Source organism: Onychomys torridus, chromosome 23, assembly GCF_903995425.1.
Source record: "Onychomys torridus chromosome 23, mOncTor1.1, whole genome shotgun sequence".
Taxonomy (NCBI): domain Eukaryota; kingdom Metazoa; phylum Chordata; class Mammalia; order Rodentia; family Cricetidae; genus Onychomys; species Onychomys torridus.
In genome coordinates, this window is record NC_050465.1 from 39,735,721 (window position 1) to 39,743,172 (window position 7,452).

A 7,452-nucleotide genomic window follows, 5' to 3' on the forward strand; every position below is an offset into this window, starting at 1 on the left:
CCTTCACTCACTTCTGCTCCAATTCTCGCGACAAAACCTTTCCAATCGACTCCATTACCGACTCCATCCCCTCCTCAACCCCCCTTACCTGAATCTCAGAATGACCTAATTTCATTTGCCTTAGACTTCCCGCCACCGCCATGACCGCCTCCCTATCGGCTGGAACCACGACCTCCGGCAGAGACTGGGCCCGAATCTGTCTTGGTCTCCCTGTTGGGTCCAGCACAGGGAACCCACCAGAGGAGAGCAAGGCCCCCGGATGAGGCACCCCCGGCTATCACACTGCCTTTGCACCCCATTGGGGGAACGGTTGATGATGGGGCCGGGGGTGACATGCCCGCACTCCAATACTGACCCTTTTCCTCCTCTGATTTGTATAACTGGAAAAATAATAACCCTCCATTTTCTGAGGACCCCTCCAGATTAACAGGTCTCTCAGATTCCATCATGTATTCCCACCAACCTACTTGGGATGATTGCCAGCAGCTCCTGGGGATCCTCTTCACTACGGAAGAGAGAGAGCGCATTCTCCTGGAACCCAGGAAACTAGTCCCCGGGCCAGATGGGCAACCGACTCAACTCCCCACCCTGATTGATGAGCGCTTCCCATTAAGACGACCAACCTGGGACCCAAATACCCCGGAAGGTAGGGAGCATCTGTCCCTCTATCGCCAGACTCTCATGGCAGGTCTCCGTGCGGCGGCCAGAAGGCCCACTAATTTGGCCAAGGTAGGTGAGGTTCTCCAAGAGCCTGACGAAACGCCCTCTGCCTTCCTTGAAAGGCTCATGAAAGCATACAGGAGGTATACGCCTTTCGATCCACAGTCTGAAGAACAGAAAGGGGCGGTAGCGATGGCCTTTATAGGACAGTCAGCTGCAGACATAAGACGCAAGTTACAGAGATTAGATGGTTTGCAGGGACTGAGTTTGAGAGATTTAGTCAAGGAAGCAGAAAAGGTTTATTATTTTAAAAAAAAAAAAAAAAAGCTAGGTTAAAAAAAAAAAACAACAAAATTTATCACGGATCCTGGCAGTGGCAGTAAAGGACAACTCAGGGCCTCGAGGCAGAGGAGGTTGCCCGCCTTTAAAGCCTAACCAATGTGCATACTACAAGGAAGAGGGTCATTGGGCCCGAGAGTGCCCCAAAAAACAAAGAGGATGAGGCCGGTCAGTCTTGGCCCTTGACGACTGAGGAAGTCAGGGTTCGGAACCCCTCCCCGAGCTCCAGGTAACCTTTAAAATGCAGGGGACCCCAGTCGACTTTGAAGTAGATATGGGGGCAGTCTTTTCAGCAATACAACAACCACTCGGGCCACTATCTTCCCACAAGTCTCTAGTCCAAGGGGCCAACGGGAGTAGAGAGAGACCCTGGACCACTCAGAGAACAGTCAACTTGGGGAAAGGTACTGTGCAACATTCTTTTTTGGTCCTCCCTGACTGTCCCACACCTCTCCTGGGGAGGGATCTCCTGACATAATTAGGAGCCCAAATAACTTTCACTGCCCAAGGACCTGAATTAAAGTTTGCCCATCGCCTGGTTGGGGACCTCCACCTCTTCACTTTAGAACTCCCAGCAACAGAGAAATATCGGCTGTATGGGACCACCATCCCCACGGCCCAACTGACTATGGTCCCCACAGAACTGGGAAATGAAGAATGGACCCACAGGTTCCCGGAGGCTTGGGCAGAGACGAGGGGACCTGGACTGGCAGTAGAACAGCCACCCACTGTGGTCACCTTAAAACCCACAGCAGTTCCGGCTCGGGAAAAGAACCCCTTTGTCTGGCAAGAGAAACACCAGACAGTGTTCGAGACGCTAAAGAAGGCACTCCTGTCAGCACCTGCCCTCGCCCTTCCTGATGTGAGTAAACCCTTCACCCTGTACCTCCACGAGAAAAAGGGGGTGGCGGTTGGTGTACTAGCGCAAGCTCTCGGACCCTGAAAAAGGCCCGTCGCCTACTTATCCAAACGACTCCACCCAGTGGCTAGAGGGTGGCCCACTTGCCTTCGGGCAGTGGCAGCAGCGGCTACTCTGGTGAGAGATGCGGACAAATTGACTCTGGGGCAGCACCTGACCATCATTGCTCCCCATGCGCTGGAGAGCATTGTTCGCCAGCCGCCCGAACAATGGCTGAGCAATGCCCGGGCCACCTATTACCAGACAACGCTACTAGATCGAGACCGCATCACATTTGGGCCCCCGTCCCTTTTAAAATCCGGCCACTCTCCTCCCAATCTCCCCGGAGGAGGGTGAAAATAAACTAGTCCATAACTGTGAGGCCATCCTAGCCGAAGAGACCGGGATCCGAAAGGACCTAACAGACCAGCCTCTAGCCCACTCTGATCTGATATGGTATATGGATGGCAGCAGCTTCCTTAGTGGGGGGCAGAGGAAAGCAGGAACAGCCGTAGTGGACAAAAATCGGGTAATTTGGTCTAGTAGCCTCCCGGAAGGAACTTCAGCCCAGAAAGCAGAACTGATAGCACTCACGCAAGCTCTCACCATGGCTGCAGGAAAATGGGCCACAATCTATACTGACAGCCGGTATGCGTTCGCAACAGCGCATGTGCATGGGGCAATATATCGAGAGAGAGAGGGCTACTAACATCGGCTGAAAAAGAAATCAGAAATAAAAAAGAGATTGAGGCCCTATTGGAGGCTGTAATATTACTCTGAGAGCTGGCCATCGTACATTGCCCTGGGCACCAAAAAGGGGACTCCCCAGTGGCAGCGGGAAACAGGAAGGCCGATCAAGAGGCAAAGGAGGCTGCCCTCCGGGATCCAAGGAGCCTGGCCATTCACGCCTCGACTCTGGAGGATTCAGCTCCTGAAGAGGCTCCACCCCCGGAACTTCTGAAAGACACTCTGGAAAGGATCCACAAATTAACCCATCTGGGCAGCAGAAAATTGATCCAGTTGACTACAAAAGATAAGACCCTCTCCCCATCTGAGAAGAAACAAATGGCAGAAAAGATGGTAGCTGCTTGCCGGGCCGGCCAGCAGGTAAATGCATATCCTGGGAAACTGGCCCCTGGAAAAAGGCTATGAGGAACCCGCCCTGGCCAGCATTGGGAAGCAGACTTCACCGAGGTAAAGCCAGCTAAGTATGGCCTGAAGTACCTGCTAGTGTTTGTAGATACCTTTACAGGATGGGTAGAGGCCTTCCCTACCAAGAGAAAAACGGTAATCATGGTTGCCAAGAAAACCTTAAAAGACATCTTCCCTCGGTTCAGGTTATGCAGGTAATAGGGTCAGATAACGGACCAGCTTTTGTGGCCCAGGTAAGTCAGGGACTTGCAAAGGTACTGGGGATTGATTAAAAGTTACATTGTGTCTATAGACCCCAGAGCTCAGGACAGGAGAACAATTGAGACCTTAACCAAATTGACAATGGAGACTGGCTCTAGAGATTGGACGATGCTCCTACCGTATGCCCTCTTCAGAGCTAGAAATACCCCTTCCTTCATGGGTCTTACCCCCTTTGAACTGCTCTTTGGGTGTGCACCCCCAGTTAAGAGCCTAACCATCCAGCAAGGAGAAATCATGCCTTCCCCTCTGTCTGACAGGCTGCAAGCCTTAGCATCTGTCCAGCATACACTGTGGAAGCAACTGTCCGCTGCGTACCAACCCGGCGGGGACAGCGCTGCCCATCAGTTCCACGTGGGGGACTTCGTATACGTCCGCAGACACCAGCATCAGACTTTGGAACCCCGGTGGAAGGGACCATACCAAGTCCTGCCAACCACCCCAACGGCAGTCAAGGTGGATGGGATCGCCGCCTGGATCCATGCCTCCCACCTCAAGCCAGCCAAAGTGCCAGATGACTCCTGGACTGCGGAACGGACTGACAATCCTCTTAAGCTTCAGATTCATCGCCAGTGCGACCGCAAGTAACCCACATCAACCAGTATCTCAGACTTGGCAGGTTATATCAGGCCAAGGGGAAATTGTATGGAAAAATTACCTCTAATCAGCACCCACTGTGGGGCTGGTGGCCTGACTTGCACCCGGACCTCTGCCAGCTAGCAGCTGGGTCAGATGACTGGGATATCCCTACAACTGACCCTAGGAACCCTAGATCGCCAGCCGTCTGTCAGGATGGAAAGGGAACTTGTAAATATAATGGGAGGAGATACGGATGTAATAAAGAAATCAATAACAAAACTTAGAGAAAGACTAGATGCCAAAAAAAAGAACTTACGAGGCTCTCAAAGCTGGTTTGAGGGATGGTATAATCAATCCCCATGGCTAACTACATTATTGTCAGCCCTCACAGGACCACTTATTGTATTAATTCTTGTCCTCATGATTAGACTATGTATCCTCAATCGAATCTCGGCTTTTGTACGATCCCAGGTAAATGGGGTTAAGATGATGGTCCTGAGACAACGATACCAGCCGATATCTGGCAGTGACCTTTAGGATTAAAGGTCGGCACAAAAAAGGGGGGGAATGAAAGGCCATTGTAAGGGAAACAAGGGCCCCCCCACTAGCTCTGCTAATTGTAGATTCAGTGGAAAATACTGCACTCTGCCCCCACGCCCCATATCAGAAAAGTTAGCCCATCATGCTGTGCTAACAGGATGCTTGCAGGATGACCGCCTGCGGTTGTGCTTGCAAGATAAATTGCTTGAGAAGAATGCTTGCAAAATAACCCCTTGCTAGATAAGCTTGGAATTCGTTTACCCACCCAGACTCTGAGAAAGACCACGGAGACATCTGGCCTATACTCTGGATGACCCCGCTCCCCCGCCCTGATAGAACTGCCTCTTAAAAGGCCTGTGAGCCTTAGACTTGGGGTCACCGGCTACTTCTCGTGCTGGTGCCCCACGAGCTCGTCCTAATAAAGCTTCTTTTGTGACCCGATATCGGAGCGAAGCTCTCTGTTTTGGACACCGACCCTAACACTACCTAGAAGTGAAGCGGAGTCTCATCCTACACCAACCCTGTCAGCTACTCCATTCTGGACTTCCAGGCCTCCAGAACTGTAAGAAATTGTTTCTGTTCTTTATAAATTTTCTACTCTCAGTTATTTTGTTTCAAGAAGCAAACACACACAGACACTTGATTGAGGAATTTAAACTTGTAGTGTCTTCTGAGTCTTGGACACTATTGTTAGCCATAGAAGTTATTCCTCAAAAAGATATTAATGCCTTAGGACTCTGTGTGTGTGTGTGTCTGTGTATGTGTGAGATAAATACATATTTGATAAATGTATAGATATATTTGATAAGTGTGTATGTGACAATATATATTTGATAAATGTATATAGAGATATATTTGATGAGAGAGAGAGAAAGAGTGTGAGTGTGTGTGTGTGTGTGTGTGTGTGTGTCTGTCTGTCCAAGGATATGTCCCTGGTGTATGAGCTAGCTTTTTGGAACCTACTCCCTATGGTAAGATACCTTGCTCAGTCTTGATGCAGGTGGGAGGAGCTTGGTCCTGCCTCAACTTGATATCCCATGCGTTGCTGACTCCCATGGAAGGCCTTACCCTTTCTGAGGAGTGGAAATAAATGGGGGGGGGGGGTAGAAAGGAGGTGAGGTGAGGGAACGAGAGGAGGGGAGGGAGAGAAAACTCTGGTTGGTATGGAAAATAAATAAAAAATTAAATAACCTAACCTAATAGAGTAAGGAAAATGTGGCACATATGAAAAATACTAAGAGCAGCAGAGAGGTGGCTGCCTCGTAACAGAACTTGGAAAAACTGGCCAGTATGAGTTAGATTTAGAGCTTCATTCTAAGTGCTATGTATCAGTAACAGTATTTGTTTTTCTGCATGGATGGAAACCTTCTGTCAAGAAGCACAGACTTGCAATGGCTACAAAAGTCAATAGATTTAGTTTTTACTGCAAAAGTCCATTTCCTCTACCTAATGAACAAGAACACACTAAGTTAGAAGCATTACTCATGGTTGGAATGTATAAATAAACTCTGTCTTTTACTCCAAATCTTATTGCTCATATAATTTTGGGCTTCTATAACAATAGAAAGGCCTTTCAGAATTAATTATACCCCAGTAGAGGCCCAAGTTCCTCAGAAAGCTTCCCAAAGCAAACAATCTGTAAGAACTTCAGCACAAGCAGGTGCCTAGGATCATCAGAACAAAATTTTTCTGCCCTACTCTGTTTTGCATATTTTTGTCATATGCTACATATTCCTTGGGTCATTTTCTCTTGTCATATTCCTTGGTAGTTTAGGCTTATATATAGTTCCTATTTAATTATTGTGTCTCCCTTACAAATAACTACTACAGTCTTCTAGAAATGGTCATCAATTTAACTATTCCCTCTCCCAAATTCAAATAGCAATCTAAATGACTGTCAATAATAATATCTTTTGATGATGATACCTACATGAAGAAAAATATCCTTGTTCAGCATCAAAAGACATGAATATTCTAGCATGTAACTGTGATTGTCATAAATGATCATGGCAGCATATGGCCATCCACAAAAGCTGGATGACCTTGTGTAGTAATTGTGAACTTCTTTCTCATATGGAATTCAGGTTTTCAGTGTTGACTCAGGACTAAGGTTTACTATCTATAGGACTCTTGGCTGATTCAAGACTTTGAGCCCCCAGACACACACACATACACACACACACACACACACACACACACACACACACACACACGAGGATAATGGAATTTTCCCAAGTTCCTGCCCTGAGAAAACTCCTCCTAGAGGAAAGATGCTACATATGGCATGGGGTATCTAAGGGAAAGGAATCTACATATACCACACTCTTTTGTCCACTTACTTTATTCCTCTATGACAAAAAATTCTATCTATACAGCTTCAGCTCTGTCCACACATTTAGCTCCTCTCTTTGCCTACTTTTCCTGTCCTCATAGTTTTAGTAAGCTCCTATGCTTTTGACGTGATCTTCATCCTCTGTTCCTTCTTCCTCCATCTATCCTTCCTGGTTCCTTACCCCTGGCCCCGATAAACTCTACAAGAGTTCTGTTTTACTCTCTGCAGAACCTCTGTCTTATTCTCCTGTCTCTGGCCACGCAGTTTTTTGTCTCCTTTTGGAATACTGCTCCAGTCCTTACTGCACCTGGTCATGCAAAAAGCCCAATAGTCCTCAGCCAATTGCTCTGGAATGCCACTAGGCTTGAAGGCAAGGGATGGTATGTGCTTCATTTGCACAAGAATACATCTACAGCTCTGACTGTCTTCTAGGCTCAGCAGGGGAGTTAGTTACCTAGAAGTCAGCAGGTCTGAGAGGCTTAGCTATTTGCCAAATGGTCTATCATATTTGAACATGCAAGAATTTCATAGCAGAAGACAGCTGAAATATTAAGTCTGTATAACACCAAATATTCCATGATGAATGACTTCCTATTTGATGGACCCTTGGCCGGTCAAAGTATAGCTTTAATACACAGTTGAATCTATACTATATTTTTGCGGCCCACAAGACAGACAGACAGACAGACAAGAC